This window comes from Schistocerca serialis, chromosome 1 (assembly GCF_023864345.2).
Source record: "Schistocerca serialis cubense isolate TAMUIC-IGC-003099 chromosome 1, iqSchSeri2.2, whole genome shotgun sequence".
Taxonomy (NCBI): Eukaryota; Metazoa; Arthropoda; class Insecta; order Orthoptera; family Acrididae; genus Schistocerca; species Schistocerca serialis.
In genome coordinates this window covers 86074457-86100478 of record NC_064638.1, presented here as the reverse complement: position 1 = coordinate 86100478, position 26022 = coordinate 86074457, and the positions used below count along the sequence as shown (strand labels likewise).

At 43.3% G+C, this 26022-nt stretch overlaps 1 protein-coding gene and 1 pseudogene across 1 annotated transcript in view; one reads left to right on the top strand and one right to left on the bottom strand.

The window, feature by feature from the left end:
- LOC126457026 (coagulation factor IX-like) overlaps positions 1 to 26022 on the bottom strand; it is a 225304-nt gene that overhangs the window by 124094 nt on the left and 75188 nt on the right. The gene's annotated exons all lie outside the window — the stretch shown is intronic.
- Positions 18653 to 18770, top strand: LOC126427250 (5S ribosomal RNA; annotated as a pseudogene).

Sequence of the window (26022 nt, the reverse complement as noted above, 5' to 3'; positions counted from 1 at the left end):
TATCTCAGCCTCAAGAGTCTGTGCCGTTTATCCCTGTGAGATGTAGACACAGTCAAGACAACTCGACACTATGAACCCTCAAACAGGCTGCCATTCAGCTTCGGTGAGCTCCTACTCCGCCACATCCTCTGTATTGGGATGGAGGTCGTGAAAAGTTAGGTATCATGATAAGTGAAGAACGCTGGTTGTATCTCAGCATCAAGCGTCTCTGCCGTTAATCCCTGTCAGATGTAGACATAGTCAAGACGACTCGCCGAATATCCAGTGATATATGTGTGTGCTTGTCTGGTACTGTGAATAGTCTGTTAGGTATCGATGAAGCAAAGATCTTGCAGCCCATAAGCCCCCTCCCCCCCCCCCCCCCCAAGATCTTGCACCACCCATTGCAGTTCCTGGCACGTGTTAAGGTGTGGCATTCGATCCTGTGGCGAAAAGACACAACTGATGTCGCCCCCTAGGATGATATGATTGTAGTGTCCCTCGAATAAGGGCGTGACATGATCCACATGAAACTTTGAATGGTCTCTCCTCATTCCATACTGTAGGGTGATGTACACATTCCTGGTGCCCTGATATGTGACAGAAAGTCCTCTTAGTGACTAGAGGTAGGTCATATCATCGATCATGATGTTTTCCTTCACAAGAGTGACTGTACTTCTGTCCACAACATATTGTGAAACATCTGCTGCTAGACCTTGGAAATGACGGTATTGAGGCTGACTGTGGCAATCCAGCAGGCCTGTCAAGAAGGACGGACAGAGGGCAGCACTGCTGGTGCCTGTTGGGAGAAGTTGAAGTGAGAGGCCTGAAGAAGATCCCAGTTCGAAAACGGTCCCCTCTTATATCCTTCAGCATTTAATGGGCGTGATGTGAAGCAACTGAAACTGCTTTAGCTACGGCAGCAGATGTCACGTCTTCGACATCATCAAACCACACAGTCGGATTTGTGCAATAATCATCCTTCCGAATTAATGGGGCGGCACAAGGCTGCAGCACGTCTGTAAAGCGTACTGAAACTGAATCAGTCTGCTTCACACTATTCGGAAGCATGCCGCTGTGTCATGCCACTTGCAAATCAACTACCGGTCGAATCCATTCAGGGGAACCGACGATCATATCTTCGTGCCGGCAAAGGTCACCACTGTCGAGATCTTCATCCTCTGCAGACGTCATCCGGCAGATGTCGGACAGAGCCAAGTCGTCGTCATCGCAGACAAAAGCGTCAGTCCTCACCACCAAGTCTGCAGTGGCTGACCTCTCCTGTGGGGCTCTTCCCCTTTGTGGTGCAGGACCAGTGCTTGGGGGGTGATTTGCAGTGTGTATTGTCCATGTATAGTGCTCTTCTCCCACATTGGGGGACACTCATTGTTCATTGGAAATGAAGTTCTGTCGAGAGTCGAACGTCAGATGGTACAGATTCAATGATTCCCACATATAATGGGAGCACCATTGGACTGGATGACATCTTCTCCTCCAGCAGCGGCAGTTGCGTGATCTGACATTGTATACAGCTTGATCTGAGATGTCCCTCTTGTCTTAGTCTGACCGTTGTAAGTTATGATGACCGACATTCAGTAGGGGAGACATGTTAAGTAAGTTCTATTCACACGTGGTCCACCCTGTTCAGATCTGCGTACATGGTGAAGTGTATCGATTTTTCAGCCAAATGGCATATCTCACCGCCATAGTGTTTCAACGCTGCTACCACCATCTCTGCTGCCACTTTAGACGGCAGCTCGCACACACAAACCATCCTCTGGCCGAGGCCTACATGTTCCACTTCCATGGGGCCAATGTGTCCATCCGACTGTCTCAATTAAAGATCGCTCATGTTATTGAGGATACTTTCACAAGCCGCGTCACTCCCCAGTTTCGAGGCGACCATGCCACTCACGATGGAGAGGTGATTATTCCAGTTCACGATAATCGATGCGAATGTCGTCTCGAAGAAATTGTTCAATTTCCAACGCTTTTGTTCGCACATATTGAAGTCCTTTTAAAGCCATTGTCCTTTTTAAAGCCATTTATGTTCCTCCATCAAAATTTAAAACTAACCAGTCAAGCTGTTGGCCGTCTTCTTGAGATTTATTCTAATAAGCAAAGCTTTGGATGAATTTTTGATATTAACGTAGATCTATTTATCCTTCGGTTCCACCTTCCAGAAACATTGTTAGTGCGGTGGTTCCTTCCACTGCAGTTCCATATATCACTTGGCGTATTCTCCTCAGAAATAATCGCGTAAGTCGTGATGCTTTTGTTGTCAGACGTGTCTTCCTGAATAGACAGCCAACCGCCATCCAGTATTCCAGAAGAAAATATGCTAGAACTTAACACATTCTTATGTAACAGTGAGGTTCTTTGCTTTCCTCATAAGGAGGAACAAGTCCGCAACACTGAACTTGTGTTCCACAAACGAAAATGGCAACTAATGATCATTGTTTCAGGTGATACAGACGATAGCAGTTTCGAAGTTCATCATGACAGAAGCAGGGTTCCAAGCATGCATGTAGGTATTAATAGTTAAATAAAAGGATTATCTGTTCCTCTTTTTCTTCGGTACCACAAGATTTACAGCTGGAATAGTATTTGTTTCCTCTCAAGAAGTTGTTAGATGGGTGTGAAGTATAAACGCATAAACAGCAATCCAAACCATTTGTTCGAACTTTTTAACGTTCCATCCGCAAAGAATTATTCACAGCTTGATGGACATTAAAAAAAGAAAGAAAGTAAATGTTGCCATCACCAAACAGTAAATTTATTTCTTGAAGAAACATTCCTCCAAAATCAGTCGGATCTTGCCCAAGTCCCATGTATTTTCTCATAATGCGATGCAGTTATTATGCATGCAGGACCAAAGAACAGGCACTGCGGTGACTACAGCTGTTATAAATAAATGAAATGTAATAACATTTGCTAATACGAACAAACATCAGATGTTTAACGGAGTGGTGACAGCGAAAATTCTTGCCGGACCGGGACTCGAACACAGAATTGCCGCTTTAAGCGAGTCGTCACCTTAATCCATTTGGATATCCATGCGTGACTCACAGCTTGCGTCACAACCTCTTCTCGTAAAAACATTACGTACTACCTGTATAGGGCCGACCGATGTGGCCGAGCGGTTCTAGGCGGTCCAGTCTGGAATCGCACAACCGCTACGATCACAGGTTCGAATCCTGCCTCGGGCGTGGATGTATGTGATATCCTTAGGTTAGTTAGGTTTAAGTAGTTCTAAGTGCTACGGGACTGATGACTTCAGATTTTAAGTCCCATAGTGCTAAGACCCATTTGAACCACCTATACAGGGGAGGGCATTTTAACTGAAATTCGCTGCCTGGTATTGGCGGATGGATTGCAGGACCTGTGTCGTGAATAAGAACAATGCAAATTCCTTCAGAGATGCGAACATGCAGTTGACGAACTCGTTAGTTGGTCAACAGCTCCCATATCGGCAGCACCCCATCAGAGCACTGTGTTTCGTTTGTGAGTTGTAACTACCGTCTAATACACAACTGGCCATTAAAATTGCTACACCAAGAAGAAATGCAGAAGATAAACGGGTATTCATTGGACAAATATATTATACTAGAACTGACACGTGACTACATTATCACGCGATTAGGGTGCATAGATTATGAGAAATCAGTATCCAGAACAACCACCTCTGGCCGTAATAACGGCCTTGATACGCCTGGGCATTGAGTCAAACAGAGCTTGGATGGCGTGTACAGGTACAGCTGCCCATGCAGCTTCAACACCATACCACAGATCATCAAGAGTAGTGACTGGCGTATTGTGACGAGCCAGTTGCTGGACCACCATTGACCAGACGTTTTCAATTGGTGAGAGATCTGGAGAATGTGCTGGCCAGGGCAGCAGTCGAACATTTTCTGTATCCAGAAAGGCTCGTACAAGACCTGCAACATGCGGTCGGGCATTATCCTGCTGAAATGTAGGGTTTCGCAGGGATCGAATGAAGGGTAGGGACACGGGTCGTAACACATCTGAAATGTAACGTCCACTGTTCAAAGTGCCGTGAATGCGAACAAGAGGTGACCGAGACGCGTAACCAATGGCAACCCATACCATCACGCTGGGCGATGCGCCAGTATGGCGATGACGAATACACGCTTCCAATGTGTGTTCACCGCGATGTCACCAAACACGGATTCGACCATCATGATGCTGCGAACAGAACCTGAATTCATCCGAAAAAATGACGTTTTGCCATTCGTGCACCCAGGTTCGTCGTTAAGTACACCGTCGCAGGCGCTCCTGTCTGTGATGCAGAGTCAGGGGTAACCGCAGCCATGGTCTCCGAGCTGATAGTCCATGCTGCTGCAAACGTAGTCGAACTGTTCGTGCATATAGTTTTGTCTTGCAAACGTCCCCATCTGCTGACTCAGGGATCGAGACATGGCTGCACGATCCGTTACAGCCATGCGGATAAGATGCCTGTCATCTCAACAGGTAGTGATACGAGGCCGTTGGGATCCAGCACGGCGTTCCGTGTTACCCGCCTGAACCCACCGATTCCATATTCTGCTGACAGTCATTGGATCTCGACCAACGCGAGCAGCAACCTCCGCGATAGGCTACAATCCGACCTATATCAAAGGCGGAAACGTGATGGTACGCACTTCCCCTCCTTACACGAGGCATCACAACGTATCACCAGGCAACGCCGGTCAACTGATGTTTGTGTATGAGAAATCGGTTGGAAACTTTCCACATGTCAGCACGTTCTAGGTGTCGCCACCGGCGCCAACCGTGTGTGAATGCTCTAAAAAGCGAACCATTTGAATATCACAGCATCTTCTTCCTGTCGGTTAAATTTTGCGTTTGTAGTACGTCATCTTCGTGGTGTAGCAATTTTAATGGCCAGTAGTGTAAGTAGAAGCGAATTGATTTTTATTTACTTCGTGCACTTTAGTCTAAATTCTTAAATTTATTGCGTGTTTGGACATCTAGTACCCACAGTTCAGCGTTTTCATAGCACTGTAGTGTATATTTCCGCCTTTTGTATCCCGATCGGCTTTTGTTATCGTGTGAACAACCAGCTATAGCTACGGAAGTCGTCAGTTGGGTGGCAGCTCCAGTTTCTGCAACTGCAACATGTCTGTACCTGCAGTTCCGCAATTCAGTAACTGTCTAATCTAATGATCCTCGTCTTTAGTATGAATCTGGACTGTGATTGCTGTGTTCAGTTATGAGCTATTTGGTAATCCTACACTCAGAACTCCAGGTGGTGTTGGCTTCGATCACACCGCTTGAGGCTGTTGCTGAAGGGCTTCGCTGTGGGGGTTGGACATGGAGATGTAAGGTATGCATAGCACGTACATCGTGTCTACTGATCGGTCCACCTCTCACCTGTAGTCAAGTGTGAGGCTGTTTCAGTCTGTGGCAGGCAATGAAAGATTTCCCAAGGGGCCCATGAAGAAGCCTCTCCGTCTAACGAACAGGTGTCAGGCGCTATTTGTGGCTGACACTGATCCTGAGCCAGATGCAGTCGCTTGCCCCGTTTCACAGGAAGTGTCACAGCATATAAGGTTTGAATACGTCCAGAAATTAGGATAACTTGTAGCTGGAAACTTCTATAGGGCCCTATAGACATGTGACTGCCAAGGAGGGGACGAAACCCAATGTGCATTCTGTGTGCATGTTGGGTGGAATAATTTCAGATGTGGAACTGGTGCTTCCAGATGCCAAGCCATGCCCTGAAGCAACCAACTGCAGGTGGTGGTTCATGTTGATGCTTACAGTGTGTGTCACTTTGGACTGGAAGAGATTCCCTTTGGTTTCGGGCGAGTAGCTGAAGTGGTAAGGACTGCCACTCCTGCTTGCGATATGAAGGCATTGTTGACAGGACCGACTGCAGACCTTTGGTACAAAGCTTAAGTAAGGGGTCTAAATCAGCAGTTCAGACGAATCTGTGACAGTCTGGTTGCAAATTTCGTGTTCCGTTTAACAGGGGTCCACTACACACAGGAAGCGCCTACATGGGTAGCGGAGGTTTTATGGCGTGGATCGGGCGGTATTTTAGGTTAGAGGATCTCGGTAAAGTAGAGAAACTGCTTCAGTCTCAAAGGGCGTAAGACATTCAAAGAAAGAGTATAGACATACAACAGTCAGTATTGTGGCTACAAACTGTCGTAGCTGAAAGGCCCACGCCCTAATAGAACTTACGCTTAAATCGTTGTAAGTACCGAAAGCTGACTAAAGCTGGAGATAAATTCAGCCGAAATTTTTACCAAGGACTTAACAGCATTCAGAAAGGATAGATTAAATACAGTGGGCAGCAGCGTGTTTGCAGCCTGTTAGTTTATCTTCTAGCGAAATTGATGTAGATACTTCTTGTAAATTACTATGGGTAGATAACCAGAATAAATTTAATAATTGGTTCCTTTTACCAGACCACCAACTCAGATGATTCAGTTGCTGTACAGTTCAAAGTGAACTTGTATCATTCCAAATAGATACTTCGCTCGTACAGCTATAGCTGGTGCTGACTTCAATCAACCCTCAATATTTCGTCGAAATTACACGTTCAAACCCGGTGGTAGGTACAAAATATTGTCAGAAACTGTTCTAAATGTTTTCTCCGGAAATTATTTTGACCATTTAGTTCAGGAGTCCGCTCGAAGAGTAAATAGTTGCGAAAACATCCTTGACCTCTTAAAAAATAATCCAAGAAAAATAGATGATATCGTGACGGATAGAAGGATTATTGTCCACAAGATCGTTGTTGTGAGACTGACCACCACAACATCGAACTCCACCAAAAATAAACGGAAAATCTATGTATTTGAAAAAAGCAGGTAAAAATTCGCTTGACGCCGTCTAAGAGGCAGTGCTTCCCCACTATGTGAGTGCAAACCAGATATGGCTTGAGCTGAAGCAAACAGTATCGGCGGAAATTGAGAGACTTACACCGAATAAGTCAATAAATGATGATACTGATCACCCATGGTACTCGAAACAGATCAAGAACTCTGTTGTAGAAACAACGAAAAACGTGTCAAATTAAAAAAAAAAACATAGAAGTTGGTGATATTTTACCGAAGCTCGAAACTTAAGGCGGACTGCAATGCGAGATGCTTTTAATAGCCTCCACAACGAAACTCTCTCTCAAAATCGGACAGAAAATCCAAAGAGATTCCTGTCGTATGTAAAGCACACACGCGGCAAGACACAGCTCACTGCACGATACCAATGGTAAAATTATTTATAATATGGCACTATAGCTGAGTTATTAAACACAGTTTTGCGAAATTCCTTCACCAATGAATGCAAAGTCAATATTCCAGAATTCGAATCAAAACAGCTGCCGACTTGAGTAACTTAAGAGCAGACAACCCAGATGTAACGAAGCAGTTTAAATCATTTAACAAAGGTAAGTGTTCTGGTCCACACAGTATACCAATTAGGTTCTTTTCAGAGTATGTTGATAACTCCATGCTTGGCAATCGTATATGTATTAGGAGTGATAAACAAGTGTTCGTTCGAAGGGTGTACAGTCCAGAATCGGTATACCTACCAGGCAGAATCACCGTGAAGATTGAGGCATTCATCCCACCGGTAAATCAAGTTGACGATACCCCTTAGATATAACACTGTGTCCTACTGAGTGCAGAAGTCCGTAACTGTCTGGCGTACATTCTTGTCCGACAGGAATCGCCGACCATTCAAGGTCTGTTATAAGGAACAAAAGGTGTGATAATCTTATGGGAAGAGATCAAGACTTTGGGGTGAATTTTAAGTGTCTCCCAGTTGAGCTGATGTTGACTTCCGCGTTGCATTAAGGTATGGGGTGTCTTTTGCGGATTGCGATCGGTCCGGAGTTGGCGCACCATTCGTCAAAGGTGGTTTACGACAGACATTCTGCACTCGTACACAATCTTCGTTCTCTGATGGATGTCTACCAGTGTTTTTCCTCTGGCAGCTAAGAAAATAATAACAGCACATTGGTCCTGATTGGACACATTTGGTAATAACGTCGCCATAGTTCACGTTTACCACACGCCTGTTGGAAAGACACGAATGTCACACTGATACCATGCCTGCATGTCGGTGCTTACATGCCCTCAACAGAGTCGCTCTACGTTGCATATACGCCACAGCAACGCCCTCAAATGTAGACCTTTTGTTCGCCTCGTATACAACAACCCACTCGATAAAAGATGCGAACCAAAAGCCTCTTTATTAACACGAAATAGTGAGTCATATAAACAAGAGATCTCAAATTGATTCATTATTACAGAGATCAAGAAGACTTCTAATTCTGTTCCTTCCAACCTTTAACCTAAGGGCCCAGACAAAATCACTGAACAGTTGTGAGGCACTGCAGCCGAACACGGAGTAATGTTTATGAACAAAGATTAGACTGAGGATACAAGTGAATGAACACAGTGTAAATAGTGAATTAGTCGCATTTTGTAGTGTTTGTGAAGTGAACTGTAGTTTTGACCTTTTGGTTGAATTCGGGGACGAATTCTTTTTGTACGAGGGAGGAATTGTAGAGGACAAGGGGCTATTGTTAGGAAATATGGTGCGAAATTGTGATTTAGTACGTTTCAGTGCGCGATGCGCCAGCCTCACGGCAGACGGCGGACGAAGGCTGGCGGGTGCGTTATGAGGGTGACACAGTTTTGCAACGAGCGTCGATATGTGTGTTCGTGCACGGCAGCCATCAACAGCCAGAACGCAACATTAGCAGAATTACGCAGGCGCGCGCCACGTGTGGCGCGGTTGCGTTAGCCAACTCATCGAGAACGTTCTAATAAACACGGCGGCGCGTAACCGGCGGATTCAGCAGCGGTCTGCACTATTTAAGGGCATCAGAGTTGGGCGTCGGCATTCGGTTCGACAGATTGGGCATTCGGTCGCTGTCACGTCGTCGTCATCAGTGACGCTGTCTCCGAGGACCGGCCAGTGGAGGGCGTTGCCCGCTGCTGCACCGGCGACTCCCGGAGTCGTCACGAGCCGCAGCATTTGCAGGAGGCGCGCTAGGCCGGGCCTCGTGCTGCTAACCTCGTACCACCTGCGCAGCCGCCGACCGAGCACGGCGTCGCGTTCGCCAGGCTGCGTACATCAGCACGTCTCCACCACGACCCGAGCGGTGGCGCTGAGCTACCGGAAAATGTATTGGAAGAACCAACTATAACGAGGAAGATTGCTAAAAACAGCCACCTGCTGCTTCTACCCAGCCATGCCCTACAACCCCAACCACGTCACCCGCTCCGGTCATCCTATTACACAACTAATGAAATGGCATGCCTATGGAGTATTGCCTCAGTTGTGCAACTGGATTCGTGACTTTGTCAGAAAGATCACAGTACGCAGTAATCGTCCGAAAATCATCGAGTGAAACAGAAGTGATATCTGGCATTCCCCAAGCAAGTGTTATATTCTCTGCTGTTTCTGATTTATATAAGCGATTTAGAAGAAAACGTGTGGAGCCCTCTAGACTGTTTGCAGAGGATGCTGTCATTTACCACCCAGAAAAGTCATCAGAAGATCAAATTCAACTGAAAAAAGTCTTAAATACGATATGTGTATGTTGGGAAAATTGCAGTTATCTCTAAGTATGGATTAGTGTGAGGTCATCCACATGACTACTAAAAGATATCCGTTAAATTTCGGTTACACAACGAACCACACAAATCTACAGGCTGTCAACTCATCAGAATAAAAATGGCTCAAATGGCTCTGAGCACTATGTGACTTAACGTCTGAGGTCATCAGTCGCCTAGAACTTAGAACTAATTAAACCTAACTAACCTAAGGACATCACACACATCCATGCCCGAGGCAGGATTCGAACCTGCGACAGTAGCGGTCGCTCAGCTCCAGACTGTAGCGCCCAGAACCGCACGGCCACTACGGCCGGCTCATCAGAATACACAGGAATTACAATTGCTAACAATTATCATAGAGTCAAGTTGCGGGGATTCCTGTAGGAATCTGGTGTCGTATCACAGGTGTTGCTGGCAACGAGCCCGAGAAAATAACAAATCCCAAAAGTCCAGTGACAACTTCCTCATTTACACTCTTTCTGTTCCTTCTAGATGCTCTATCTTTGCAGGTAATGCAGTTTCAACCGTGACCAGCGTCTGATCAGTACGCACAATTGCCATTTACCAGTCAACCCCTCTGGTTTATCCAGATTAGCTACTAGCAATCCACTGGTCAACTTCACCTTATCGGTGCCAAAATTATCTTTATTTACGGGCACCACTTTCTGATCACGTTTTCCTTGTACTTGTACAATGCTTCTACTCACAAAGAATCACGTTGTGTCCAATACGTCATGTTCTGTAAGTGGTCTGCCACATATAACAAATTCACGAGCTACTCTGGTTCCACAGTCAGCCAGAGCAACTTACCTCTGCCTTGCGATACATTATTATGGGAATTAAGCCTTAGCAATGTTCGTAGTTCAAGATTTTCACACTTGAGACAAAGAAACATTGCGACAGCACTTCTCTGTAGAAAGCTTCCCCTAGGTGGAATGTTGTCCCTCTGGGGGTAACCGTATGTTGCCTGAGGCCAGTTATGGAATCAGAAAGCAGAAACATAGGATCTTATAGTAACTTCCTCTTACACAAGGTAAGACTTCTACATTTTTCTTAAAATGCTTTGCCCCAACATGAAAACCTGCTATTGCTGAACCCAAAGTTTTCACATTACAACAGCAACACCACGCAAACTATAGTGTGGCCGCCTTTGTGGTTGCCTCTCATGTTTATCACTTGTCTACTTCCCGCTTGCTTGCTCTTATGTCCCCTAAAATCGCGTTGCTGGCATCCGTCACATCATACCACCTATTACATTGAAGCTGCTGACATTGTCTCTGGACATGCTCTGTTTGTCAACAACTATAGCACTCTACGCTAGCAGAAAAGAAACTCGCCTATCACGTATTCCTGTGGTATATTAATGTCCTCAAATTCTGTAGCCAGTCTAAATTCTTTGGTACAGGTGTCATAACCATTCTGGACATATGCAGTTGCATGCCCTTCAAACGGGATCCAGTTCCGTATGTTTGGCATCCTGGAGCATGACTATATTCACTGCATCAGGAGGCCTTGCTCCAACCCCTTAAAGGTTAAACGTCTGTTTGTTTATTAACTCCCAACCCCCGGAATACATGACATATATTTTTGCGTCTACTAAGAACAGTAACTTTGCTATTTACAGTAACTGCTCTTGCGGCCAGTCCCCAGTCTTAGCTTTTAGTTGTAGATCATATAGCTGTAGAGCTATAAACCATTCTCAGTTGCTTACCCACGATCGTTCCTTCTCGAACAACCATCAAGAACATTCCTTTCCAAAATTTGGTTCCAACATATTTAGCCGCAAACACGAAAATTTCTTCTGTGTAGATGTGAAACCGAAAAACAGCCCAAGCATTCTCACACTGTTATGAGATAAAGTTTTGTTAGTGACTATTTTCCCTCTTAAGTTTATGAGTTTCGTTCAATAAACTAAATCAGACCATTATAAACGGGAAATATTCTAATGCAAACTGAATATAACTTATAACACTGCGATGGAAGTCTTTCTTAAAAACACAAATACTATTTATAATGCGAACCCCCCCCCCCTCCACATGGCCTGTGTCTATATAAAGAATGAGTCATATTCAAGGAACATGTCAGAACTACCATATAAGTGCGAGAACCTGCCTGTGAGTGTACACACATAAGAAACCCACTTCACAAAGAACCAAGTCTGTATTAAAGAAAAGAAACAAAATAAGAACTTTCACAATTAGTTCCATCGGATAATGAATCAGTGTTGCTAGAAGCCTGATGATGCAGTAGATATCTTTATTGACTGTCAGCCTGGAAGCATGATCAGAGATGGAGTAAAAAGCTGCTGGTGAAGTATCTGCGTCACTGGCGATATTCGAGAAAACAGCTATGGCAGATTCCAATTCATATATGCTACCTTGATATCGCATCTTAGGTGAGAATCATTCAGAAAATTTAATGACATGAAAATAACAATTTAGCATGATAGCACTGTGCCACTCTAGGAAGTAACTCAACAGTTATAAAGTTACCAGACATGCTCTGTGAAGTTAGAGAGTCTCAATTACACAGGACCTTGAAGAATACATTTACACAGGCGAAATGTTTGCGGAGCTTGCTTGCACCTGAGCAAAAATTGTATTTAAAACATATGGCACATGCAGCAATCGAACAGGGGTCCGAAGAACCGGCCAATGAGTTTTATTCTTATTTTGGTAACAAGGATTACTGCTGGAACTTTGCTCTTTTTATGATAATGGCCTTTTGCCCTCCATGAGCCATGGATCCTGCCAAGGTGGCGAGGACTATATGTATCAGTGAGGCAGATAGCCATGCTGTAGGTACAAATACAATGGATAGGTAGCTTTGGAGAGGACACACTATCCTACGCTTTCCAAAGAGGGGCAGCATCCTTTTCAGTAGTTGCATGAGTAACAGCACGGATGATTGACTGATCTGGATTGTAAATTAGCCAACGTGGTCTAACTCTGCTGGTAGTGTGCACGGCTGAAAACAAGATGGAATTGCAGCCATTACATTTTCTGAAGGCATGCAGCTATCCTGTATGGCTTAATGGTGATGGAGTCCTTTCGGGTAAAATATTGTCCAAGTAAAATAGTCCCCCATTCGGATCTTTTGTTGGGGACTACTCAGGATGATTTCGCCACCTGGAATAACAAAACTGGTATTCTACACTTCAGAGTGTGGAATAGGCACCCTTTTATTGAGTAGGTAGGTTAGAGAATACAAGAAAGGAAATGGGTAAGCTGAAGTTAGGTACAGGGGGATTAACAAATTGCTTTGGTAGGAAGAACAGCAGACGATTAATCTGTACAAATAGGTTGTAGACACTGAAGGGCTTCTGAATGGTTCTATAATGGTAAGAAATGGATTTCGAAAAGATATTTTAAACTGTAAGGCATTTCCAGGGGCAGATGTGGACTCTGACCACCGGCCGGCCCTGGTAGATCGCATTGGGCCCCATAGGAGATACTGAATTTAACTGACTAAAGGGGAAAATATAAAAATGAAGGAAATGAACCAGGCGAAAGAAACAGATGTCCAAAAATGAGACTGACAAAAAGTGCAAAAGGGCGAAACAGGAATAGCTAGAGGCTGTTGAAGCATGCGTTATTAGGCTGAAGATAGATTAAAAACACCTTGTGGAAAAGAGAAGCGCCCTATGAATATCAAAAGTTAGGATGACAACCCAGGATTTAACAAAGAAGGGAAAGCTGACAGGTGGATGGAATGCGCAGAAGGTCTATACAAGGAAAATGGAGGCAATATTAAACAAAGGCAGGAGGAAATAAATGAAGATGAGTTAGGAGATATGATACAGCGAGAGGAATTAGAACACTGAAAGCCTTAACTAGAAACCAGGCTGCTGGAATAGATAAAATTCACATAGATTTAATGAGTTCCTTGGGAAAGATAGCTATGACAAAATTCTTCCGCCTTGTTTGTGTTATTTATTAGACAGGCAAAATACCCTCAGACTTCAAGAAGAAAAATATGGGAGGTGATACCAACAGTAAAACTATCAGTCGATCAGTTTAGTAAGCTACTGTTGTAAAATATTAACAAGAATAATTTACACAAGAACGGAAAAACTAGTTTTAGCCGATATCAGGGAAGATCTGTTTTCGCTCCAGAGAAATGTAGGAACACGAAAATTAGTACTGACCCTATGAAATATTTTAGAAGACTGATTAAACAAAGACAAGCTTGCTTTTTAATATCTTTTGTAGATTTTGCGAATGCTTTTATGAATATTGACTGGACTACAGTTTTTCAACTACTACAGTAGGAATAAAATAAAGAGAGCAAAAACTTATCTACAAGTGCAGTTGTAAGAATCGAAGGATATGAAAGTTAAACAGTTGTTGAGAAGGGAGTGAGATAGGGTTGCAGCCTTACCCCAATGTTATTCAATCTGTACGTTGAGAAAGTAATAGAGAGAAATGAGGATATATCTGGAAATTAAAGGTCAGCGAGAAGAAATAAAAACTTTAAGTTTTGCCAAAGACATTGTTATTCCGTCAGAGACAGCAAACGACTTGGAAATGTAGTTGACCGTAATGGATAGTGTCTTGAAAAGAAAATGTAACATGAACATTAAAAAAAGTCAAACAAAGTTAATGGAATGTAGTCAGACTTTATTAGATGATGGTAAGGGAGCAGAATAGCAAATATAAATTTAATTGTTACTAAATATTTTTCAAGGTGTTGAAATGTTCCCTCTGTTTAGTTATGCATCGTTACCTTTTAGTATCTCTCTTCCTCTGTTTCCTTCTATCTATGCTAGAGCGTGCCGGACTTGTGTGTGTGGCCAAGTCGCCTCATTGACACATGCTTGCCCGCGTGATACATTGCTCAGAAGGATTGAATTTAAGCGGCCGGCCCAACGTTTAGTTAAATGATCTAATGATTATTATGTTAATATTGCGCAACGGATAACGTGGGGAGGGCTCAAACAACCAAGTGGGCAAGTCAGTAAAGGCCACGCTCTATCATGATCTGTAAGGACACCAATTTGTTGGCAACATTGCTCTCTCACAGGACTGGGGTTTTTAATGATCATTAAACTCATGACATTGCTCTCGATACAGGACTGGGGTTTGTAATGACCATTAAATCCATGACATCCAGTTTATAGGTCATTTATTGTCTAGATCCCAGAAATTTTACAAACTTAATAGGACATTTATTATCTATGTTCCCCCAAACTTTACAAATTTAATAATTGCAGCAAACAAGGTCAAGTCAAATATCTTCTAGTTTTGTCTCACACTGAAGGTGCTTAAACTAACAGGCATCTCGTTTCTGCTTAAGCTCTGGGAAAGAGGATGGGACTACGTTGCTGCCCTTGTGGTCCATCTACTGGGACAGCGATCGAAATTCACACCCAAGATTACTACTAGGACCGCATTACAGAAATTCTCTTCGGCGGAAAAACGGGGAACATGGCAGACACAAACATCTCCCATATTCACAAAAGAAAGCAAATTCTTAAAAATAAAACATCCTGTGAAATATCGCACACACAAATAATCAATTAACAGCACACATAAACATCTTCACCTTAATTAATTTCCAAGAACGAACTGGTAGCTCGCTGGTAGTGCAATTCAGCACCATGTGGGTTACCGATACCAACAGTTAATTTCTTTGTACTCACTCTTCTGTTCGTTCTTGCTTTCCATACTTTACAATCACTGACACTCTCAACCTATTCTTTATCAAAGTAATTAGGACGTGCTGCTTGCAAATGGGGGTTAAAGAGGAACCGTGAACAAAATTTATGAGATAGCCTAGAAAAATTTTACGTCACGCGCTTAGAACCTTAAGTATGTCACACACGCATCTCCCACCAGGTTTCACACGGAATCGTCATCCAAATTACTCATCAGCCATTACGACCATGTGTTAACTAGGTGGGGGGAGGCCCCATGTTACTTTAACATTGCAAAAAAATGCTGCTTCTGAAAGTGAAACTATACGATTTTTTTAGAGCTATTGCTGCTCTCGTGTGCTGAAAGCACCAAGTGATTTCAGCACTATAAAGGGATAACGCGAGCCCCATGCTCGCCTCTGAAAAAGAAACCCTAACTGAAAACTTTAACTATAAAGGCAAAATTTCTAAAAAAAAATGAATGAATAGTCGTTACGACACGCTAACCATTTCAATCCTGAAAAAGAGCCGATTAGTAACAGTGTAAAACATAATACCTCATCCCACGATGAAATTGGCGGCAAAGACGGAGATTGCCCTCGATTCCGTCCGCTCAGTTCAGCCGCTACCCCACGAGTGACCATCATGGCTGCCCTCAACGGCCGTTCCAAGGAGGGGAGCGGTACGTGTTACCAACCCCAGACTACCCCTTGGCAAACAGGTGCATCATCTCTGTCTTTACTCCACGCTTAGGTTGGCACTAACTGACCTACAGTGTGACCACATCTCTGTCTTGGCACTACCAGCAGACGAACTCTTAATACAAACCCCAAACTTAATCAACCCAAGGCAACGTAGTGGGATTAGGGAAAGAAAGTGCTTTTATGTAATTATGAACTGAATTAAATAAACAGGTAGTCCACTTCTTCACTCGAGATATCACACTATTTAAACTAAAAAAATGTTGAACGTATATTCAATATAATGCAACAAAAAACTAATTGTAATGAGATGGAACAAACTGTTCCCTCTCAGTGTTTGTCTGGAATGCAGCCTTTTGTGGAAGTGAAACGTGGACAATGAGCACTTCAGACAAGGAGAAGATTGTAGCTTATGAAATGTTGTGCTACAGAAGAATGCCACGGATGGGATTAGTAGATATAGTAACTAAGGCGGAGATAAAGAATCGAACTGGGGAAAAAGATCACAAAAACAAACTGAAATAAAGGATCGACAAAAAAACACACCCTGAGGCATCAGGAAGTTGTCAAATCGGATAATGGAGGGAAGTGTGGAGGGTAAGATCTGTAGAGGGTGACCAAAACATGAATTCAGTAAGCAGATCCGATGGATACAGACTGCAGTAGTTATGCAGAGATGAAGAGGCTTGCATAGGATCGTCTAGTGATGAGAGCTACATCAAACCAGACTTAAGGCTGAGGTCCAAAACAACAACAAAACAAACAATGGGGTTTGGTCAATGAAAATATTGCACATAACACAGGCACGTGTATACATAGGCGACATAGAAGCAATGACTATTTTACCCAAGTTGACTCTGAGTGACATTTGTGCTGTGTTGAGGTCGAATGGTTCATTATATGCAATCCTCTTTTAATGCAACTGTTGACATATCGTTAGCAACGATCTGTCAGGGAAAGTATTTTGAATACTCTTATGTAATTTATCTCTATGTGGAGTACTTTTATAAAAAAATGATTGAACAGTTAAAAATTACTTACAATTAAAATTAAAGAAACAAAATTAATAAGTAGGCAAATGAGCTGTGTAGTAAAAATTCCGATGACATGAAGCATTACTTACCTGGTTGACGGTGAAGGACTGACTCGTCCCCTTCCTTGACTGGCAAACATGACTGGAGTTCACCGTTGACCCAACAGGCTTTTATTATTCGGCTATCGGAGAAAATCGGTGGGAAAAAACAGGTGCAGACGCCGCCACCACATATGCACTCAATCCGTGCATTACCTGTAGATATCATTATAGCTGTTAACATATTACATAAGTTTGAGGATCAGTGGTTGATGCTTGGAAACTGAAAGACGTAACAAGAGCTGGGACGTGAGAAGTACGTGTATGATTTACTAGAAGAAAATTCAATGTGCTAGAAAAAAAATTCCAGTAAGTTCAACTAAGTTTTCTTGTAAAGCGCTATGTCAGAGGGGAAATGAAAGCGAGACGGAGAGGAAAAGAGAGGTGAACAGGAAAAGAAAGAGAATAGTGAGGGAAAGGAGAAGAAAGAGAGAAAGTTTTTATCCTCACCATCAACAGATATTATCGACAGCGGATTTTAGGCATTGCAAATGGCTTTAGTCAAGCGCCGCCAGGAGCACGACCGCTGGGTCTCGTAGTCTCGGCCGACACCCGCCCGCTTGGCGCTAGGCGAGTGGCTGCAGGACTGCCTTGTGTAGTACAGAAAATTCGTAGTTACAAACCATGTCTAGCTTCCATACGTACACCGACCCTGTCCGCGACCTTGAATTGCTGGCAGTCGCTCTGCTCCCGACGAACTTGGATTTATTTACAGCTTATGTGTTCGTATCAAGAGCGGACCCTTTAGTCGCCACGAGAGATTACTCAATCGTCTTTTCAGTTCAGATTATAACAACCAATTATGGATCCCAAGTTTATAGATCTGCACCAACAGCTGTTCACTCCAGTAACAACAGTTTGCGGCCCAAGAGCAGCAGCACAATGAACGGCAGACCATTCTCCTCCAGCTCCTTTCTCAGCAGCTACAATCTCGTCAATTGGTGGCCACAGCTACGTTTCCATTGCGGTTACCTGCCTTCAACTAGTAGTCATAGAGCTGGAAAGCATATCTCCGCCGTTTCTAACTGTACTGTTTTGCTTATAGCGTTTCTGCTTTGCTTTTATTTTCTAGTCGTCGTTTGTACAAAGTGGTTCAGAAATAGCAGATGCTCTCGGACGCTGTTGATTAGTATTTGGGTCTGTTAACCCAATACCACCGTCACCAGATACACTTGTCACGACAAGGGTCTACTCTAGCCTTCCCCGTGTGTGGAATTTCACGAACCAGAACTATAAAGTTTAGTATGTGCAACCATTGATTCGAGATATGGCGCTCCGTTGACAGGGAGGCCCCACCTATGGCTTTGAAAACGATGGTAATGTTTGTGAAGAGCTCTTTTTTCTTTTTTAGTCGTCAGTCTTCTGACTGGTTTGATGCAGCCCGTCGCGTTTCCCTCTCCTGTGCCATCCTCTTCATCTCAGAGTAGCACTTGCAACCTACTTTCCCAGTTATCTGCTTGACGTATTCCAATCTCTGTCTTCCTCTACCGTTTTTATCCCTTTCCGCTCCCTCTTGTACCGAGGAAGCTATTCCCTGATGTCTTAACAGATGTCATATGATCCTGTGCCTTCTTCTTGTCAACGATTTCCATATATTCCTTTCCTCTCCGGCAACAGCCTGGCCGCAGTGGATACAGCGGTTCCCGTCAGATCACCGAAGTTAAGCGCTGTCGGGCGTGGTCGGCACTTGGATGGGTGACCATCCGGGCCGCCATGTGCTGTTGCCATTTTTCGGGGTGCACTCAGCCTCGTGGTGACAAATGAGGAGCTACTCGACCGAATAGTAGCGGCTCCGGTCAAAGAAAACCATCGTAACGACCGGGAGAGGGGTGTGCTGAGCACACGCCCCTCCTATCCGCATTCTCAGCTGAGGATGACACGGCGGTCGGATGGTCCCGATGGGCCACTTGTGGCTTGAAGACGGAGTGCTTTCCTCTCCGATTCTGCGGAGAATCTCCTCATTCCTCCCCATATCAGTCCACCTAACATTCGTCTGTAGCACCATAACTCAAATGCTTCTTCGATTCTCTTCGTTGCCCGTTCTCGCACTGTCCATGTTTCACTACCATACAATGTTGAGCTTCAAACTTATATTCTTAGAAATTTCTTCCTCAAAATAAGGCTGATGGACTTCCAGGAATTTTTTTCTGGCACATTCATTTTCCTTCTAGTGAATCGTACATGTACTTCTCACGTCACAACACTTGTTACGTACATTCTCAGAAATTTATTCCTCAAATTAAGGCTTATGTTTGATAATAGTAGACTTCTCATGGCCAGGAATGCCCTTTTGACAGCGATTATTTTTTATGTCCTTCTCGCTCTGTGTGTCATAGGTTATTTTGCTGCCTAGGTAGCAGAATTCCTTAACTTCATCTACTTCGTGACCGTCAATCTTGATATCAAGTGTCTCGCTTTTCTCATTGATGCTACTTCTCATTAATTTTATGTTTCTTCGATTTACTCTCAATTTATATTCTGTACTCATTACACTGATCATTCCAATCAGCAGATCCTGCAATTCTTATTGGCCAACAACGAGGATAGTAATGTCATCAGCGAATCTTTTCATAGATATCCTTTCACCTTGAATTTCAATTCCAGTCTGAACCCATCCTTTATTTCCATCATTACTTCTTCTATGTATAGAGTGGGCAGTTGGGTTGAGAGACTACGTCCCTGTCTTAGACCCTCTTCAATCCGATCACTTCGCTCTTGGTCTTCCACCTTTATTATTCCCTTTTGGCTCTCATACTTGAATATTAGCCGTCTCTCCCTGTAGCTTACCCCTATTTTCCTCAGAATTTCGAACACCTTACACTATTTGACAGTGGCCAGTAAATCCTATGAACGTGTTTTGATTTTTCTTTAGTCTTGCTGCCAATATCAACCTCAATGTCAGAACTGCTGCTCTGCCGCTTTTACCTTTTCTAAAGCCAAATTGCTCGTTATCTGACAATCCTCAATTTTCTTTTCTATTCTTGTGTGTATTATTCTTGTCAGCAACTTGAATGCGTGAGCAGCTAAGTTCACTGTGCGATAATTCTCACACTTTTCGGCTCTTGCAGTTCGGCAGTTTGTGGATGAAGCCTTTCCGTCAGTCTGATGGTGTATCGCCAGTTCCATGTATTCTACACACCAACGTGAATAGTCGTTTTGTTGCCACTTCCCCTAATGATTTTAGAAATTCTGATGGCATTTTATCTATCACTACTGCCTTATTTGATCCTACGTCTTCCGAAGTTCTTTTAAATTCCGATTCTAGTAATGGATCCTCTGTCTGTTCTACAGAGTGTTACAAAAAGGTACTGCCAAACTTCCAGGAAACATTCCTCACACACAAATAAATGAAAGATGTTATGTGGACATGTGTCCGGAAACGCTTAATTTCCATGTTAGAGCTCATTTTAGTTTTGTCAGCATGTACTGTACTTCCTCGATTCACCACCAGTTGCCCCAATTGAAGGAAGGTAATGTTGACTTCGGTGCTTGTGTTGACATGCGACTCATTGCTCTACAGTACTAGCATCAAGCACATCAGTACGTAGCATCAACAGGTTAGTGTTCATCACGAACGTGCTTTTGCAGTCAGTGCAATGTTTACAAATGCGGAGTTGGCAGATGCCCATTTGATATATGGATCAGCACGGGGCAATAGCCGTGGCGCGGTACGTTTGTATCGAGACAGATTTCCAGAACGAAGGTTTCCCGATAAGAAGACGTTCGAAGCAATTGATCGGCGTCTTAGGGAGCACGGAACATTCCAGCCTATGACTCGCGACTGGGGAAGACCTAGAACGACGAGGACACCTGCAATGGACGAGGCAATTCTTCGTGCAGTTGACGATAACCCTAATGTCAGCGTCAGAGACGTTGCTGCTGTAAAAGGTAACGTTGACCACGTCACTGTATGGAGAGTGCTACGGGAGAACCAGTTGTTTCCGTACCATGTACAACGTGTGAAGGCACTATCAGCAGCTGATTGGCCTCCACGGGTGCACTTCTGCGAATGGTTCATCCAACAATGTGTCAATCCTTATTTCCCTGCAAATGTTCTCTTTACGGATGAGGCTTCATTCCAACGTGATCAAATTGTAAATTTTCACAATCAACATGTGTGTGCTGCCGAGAATCCGCACGCAATTGTGCAATCACGTCATCAACACAGATTATCTGTGAACGTTTGGGCAGGCATTGTTGGTGATGTCTTGATTGGGCCCCATGTTCTTCCACCTACGCTCAATGGAGCACGTAATCATGATTTCATACGGGATACTCTACCTGTGCTGCTAGAACATGTACCTTTACAAGTACGACACAACATGTGGTTCATGCACGATGGAGCTCCTGCACATTTCAGTCGAAGTCGTACGCTTCTCAACAACAGATTCGGTGACCGATGGATTGGCAGAGGCGGACCAATTCCATGGCCTCCACGTTCTTCTGACTTCAACCCTCTTGACTTTCATTTATGGGGCATTTGAAAGCTCTTGTCTAACAACCCCGGTACCAAATGTAGAGACTCTTCGTGTTCGTATTGGGGACGGCTGTGATACAATACGCCATTCTCCAGGGCTGCATCAACGCATCAGGGATTCCATGCGACGGAGGGTGGATGCATGTATCCTCGCTAACGGAGGACATTTTGAACATAACAAAGTGTTTGAAGTCATGCTGGTACGTTCTGTTGCTGTGTGTTTCTATTCCATGATTAAAGTGTCTTGAAGAAAAGTAATAAAATGAGCTCTAACATGGAAAGTAAGCGTTTCCGGACACATGTCCACATAACATATTTTCTTTCTTTGTGCGTGAGGAATGCTTCCTGAAAGTGTGGCCGTATCTTTTTGTAACACCTTGTATATCGATTCCTGTCTCTTCTATAACTTCATACAGGCCTTCCCCTCAAAGAGGCCTTCAATGCACTCTTTCCACCTATCCGCTCTCTCTCCTCTGCATTTAACACTGGAATTCCCATTGTAATGTTATCACCATTGCTTTTAATTTCACCTAAGGTTGTTTTATCTTTTCTATACGTTGAGTGAGTCCTTCCCAAAACCATTCGATTTCGATTTCTTCACATTTTTCATGCAGGCGTTTCGCCTTATCATCCCTGCACTTCCTATTTACTACATTATTATGCGACTCGTATTTCTGTATTCCCGAATTTTCCTTAACATTTTTTTACTTCCTTCTTTCATAGAACAACTGAAGTATTTCTACTGTTACCAGTGGTTCCTTGGTATTGACCTTCTTTGTAAATACATTTTTTTTCCAACTTCTGAGATTGCCGTTTTTCGAGATATGTCCATTCCTCTTCACCTCAGCTACTTACTGAGCTATTCGATATAGCAGTATCTACAGCCTTAGAGAACTTCAAGCGATTCAGTGCACAAAGAAGTGGGATACAGAAGGCCCGAAGAATGAAGAGATATGCTTTCTGACTAGTCTCTTAAATTTCATCCTACTCTTCATCGCTACTAATTTGCGATCTGAGTCCATATCTGCTCCTGGGTAAGCCTTACAATACAGTATATGAATTTGGAATTGTGCCTGACCATGAAGTAAACTAAGTGAAATATTCCCGTATTTCCCTTTGTCCAAGTATAGTTTCTCCTCTTGTAATTCTTGCACAGAGCATTCCTTATTACTAGCTGAAATTTATTGCGTAACGCAATTAGTCTTTCTCCTCTCTCGTTCCTAGTTGGTGTTGTGGTCTTCAGTCCAGAGACTGGTTTGATGCAGCTCTCCATGCTACTCTATCCTGTGCAAGCTTCTTCATCTCCCAGTACCTACTGCAACTTACATCCTTCTGAATCTGTTTAGTGTATTCCTCTCTTGGTCACCCTCTACGATTTTTACCCTCCACGCTGCCCTCGAATACTAAATTGGTGATCACTTGATGCCTCAGAACGTGCCCTACCAACCGATCCCTTCTTCTAGTCAAGTTGTGCCACAAACTCCTCTTCTCCCTAATTCTATTAAATAACTCCTCATTAGTTATGTGATCTACCCATCTAACCTTCAGCATTCTTCTGTAGCACCACATTTCAAAAGCTTCTATTCTCTTCTTGTCTAAACTATTTATCGTCCACGTTTTACTTCCATACATGGCTACACTCCATACAAATACTTTACGAAAAGACTTGCTGACCCTTAAATCTATACTCGATGTTAACAAATTTCTCTTCTTCAGACACGCTTTCCTTGCCATTGCCAGTTTACAATTTATATCCTCCCTACTTCGACCATCATCAGTTATTTTGCTCCCCAAATAGCAAACCTCATTTACTACTTTAAGCATCTCATTTCCTAATCACGCGATTTAATTCAACTACATTCCATTATTCGCGTTTTGCTTTTGTTGATGTTCATCTTATATCCTCCTTTGAAGACACTGTCCATTCCGTTCAGCTACTCTTCCAGGTCCTTTGCTGTCTCTGACAGAATTGCAATGTCATCGGCGAACCTCAAAGTTTTTATTTTTTCTCCATGGATTTTAATTCCAACTCCGAATTTTTCTTTTCTTTCCTTTACTGCTTGCTCAATATACAGATTGAATAACATCGGGGAGAGGCTACAATTCTGTCCCCCCTTTCCATCCACTGCTTCCCTTTCATGTCCCTCGACTCTTATAACTGCCATCTGGTTTCTGTACAAATTGTAAATAGCCTTTCGCTCCCTGTGTTTTACCATTGCCATCTTCAGAATTTGAAATAGTGTATTCCAGTCAACATTGTCAAAAGCTTTCTCTAAGTCTACAAATGCTAGAAACGTAGGTTTGCCTTTCCTTAATCTATTTTCTAAGATAAGTCGTAGGGTCAGTATTGCCTCACGTGTTCCAACATTTCTACGAAATCCAAACTGATCTTCCCCGAGGTCGGCTTCTACCAGTTTTTCCATTCCTCTGTAAAGAATTCGTGTTAGTATTTTTCAGCCGTGGCTTATTAAACTGATAGTTCGGTAATTTTCACATCTGTCAACACCTGCTTTCTTTGGGATTGGAATTATTATATTCTTTTTGAAGTCTGAGGGTATTTCACCTGTCTCATACATCTTGCTCACTAGATGGTAGAGTTTTGTTAGGCCTGGCTCTCCCAAGGCTGTCAGTAGTTGTAATGGAATGTTGTCTACTCCTGGGGCCTTGTTTCGACTTAGGTCTTTCAGTGCTCTGTCAAATTCTTCACGCAGTATCATATCTTCTAATTCCTCTTCATCTACGTTCTCTTCCATTTCTGTAATATTGTCAGGAACATCGCCCTTGTTTAGACCCTCTATATACTCCATCCACCTTTCTGCTTTCTCTTCTTTGCTTAGAACAGGGTTTCCATCTGAGCTCTTGATATTCATACAAGTGGATCTCTTTTCTCCAAAGGTCCCTTTAATTTAAACGGCTCTGAGCACTATGGGACTTAACAGCTGTGGTCATCAGTCCCCTAGAACTTAGAACTACTTAAACCTAACTAACCTAAGGACATCACACACATCCATGCCCGAGGCAGGATTCGAACCTGCGACCGTAGCAGTCGCGCGGTTCCGGACTGCGCGCCTAGAACCGCGAGACCACCGCGGCCGGCTCTCTTTAATTTCCCTGTAGGCAGGATCTATCTTACCCCTAGTGATATGTGCCTCTAAATCCTTACATTTGTCCTCCAGCCATCCCTGCTTAGCCATTTTGCACTTCCTGTCGATCTCATTTTTGAGACCCTTGTATTCCATTTTGCCTGCTTCATTTACTGCATTTTTATATTTTCTCCTTTCATAAATTAAATCAGTATATCCTCTGTTACCCAAGAATTTTTATTAGCCCTCGTCTTTTTACCTACTTGATCTTGTGCTACCTTCGCTATTTCGTCTCTCAAAGCTACCCATTCTTCTACTGTATTTCTTTCCCCCATTCCTGTCAATCGTTCCTTAATGCTCCCCCTGAAGCTCTCTACAACCTCTGGCTCTTTCAGTTTATCCAGGTCCGATCTCCTCAAATTCCCATCTTTTTGCAGTTTCTTCAGTTTTAATCTACAGTTCATAACCAATAGATTGTGGTCAGAGTCCACATCTGCCCCTAGAAATGTGTTACAATTTAAAACCTGGTTCCTAAATCTCTGTCTTGCCATTATATAATCTATCTGATACCTTCTAGTATCTCCAGGGTTCTTTCATGTATAGGGCTACAACCTTCTTTCATGATTCTTGAACCAAATGTTAGCTATGATTAAGTTATGCTCCGTGCAAAATTCTACCAGGTGGCTTCCTCTTTCATTTCTTACCCCCAATCCAATATTCACCTACTACGTTTCCTTCTCTCCCTTTTCCTACTATCGAATTCTAGTCATCCATGACTATTAAATTTTCGTCTCCCTTCACTATTTGAATAATTTCTTTTATCTCATCATACATTTTATCAATTTCTTCGTCATCTGCAGAGCTAGTTGGCATATAAACGTGTACTGCTGGAGTAGGCATGGGCTTCGTATCTATCTTGGCCACAATAATGCGTTCACCATGCTGTTTGTAGTAGCTTACCCTCATTCCTATTTTCCTATTCATTATTAAACCTACTCCTGCATTACCCCTATTTGATTTTGTATTTATAACCCTGTATTCACCTGACCAAATGTCTTTTTTCTCCTGCCACCGAACTTCACTAATTCCCACTATATCTAACTTTAACCTATCCATTACCCTTTTTAAATTTTCTAACCTACCTGCCCGATTAAGGGACCTGACATTCCACGCTCCGATCCGTAGAACGCCAGTTTTCTTTCTCCTGATAACAACGTCCTCCTGAGTAGTCCCCGCCCGGAGATCCGAATGGGGGACTATTTTACCTCCGGAATATTTTACCCAAGAGGACGCCATCATCATTTAACCATACAGTAAAGCTGCATGCCCACGTCAAAAATTACGGCTGTAGTTTCCCCTAGCTTTTAGTCGTTCGCAGTACCAGCACAGCAAGGCTGTTTTGGTTAGTGTTACAAGGCC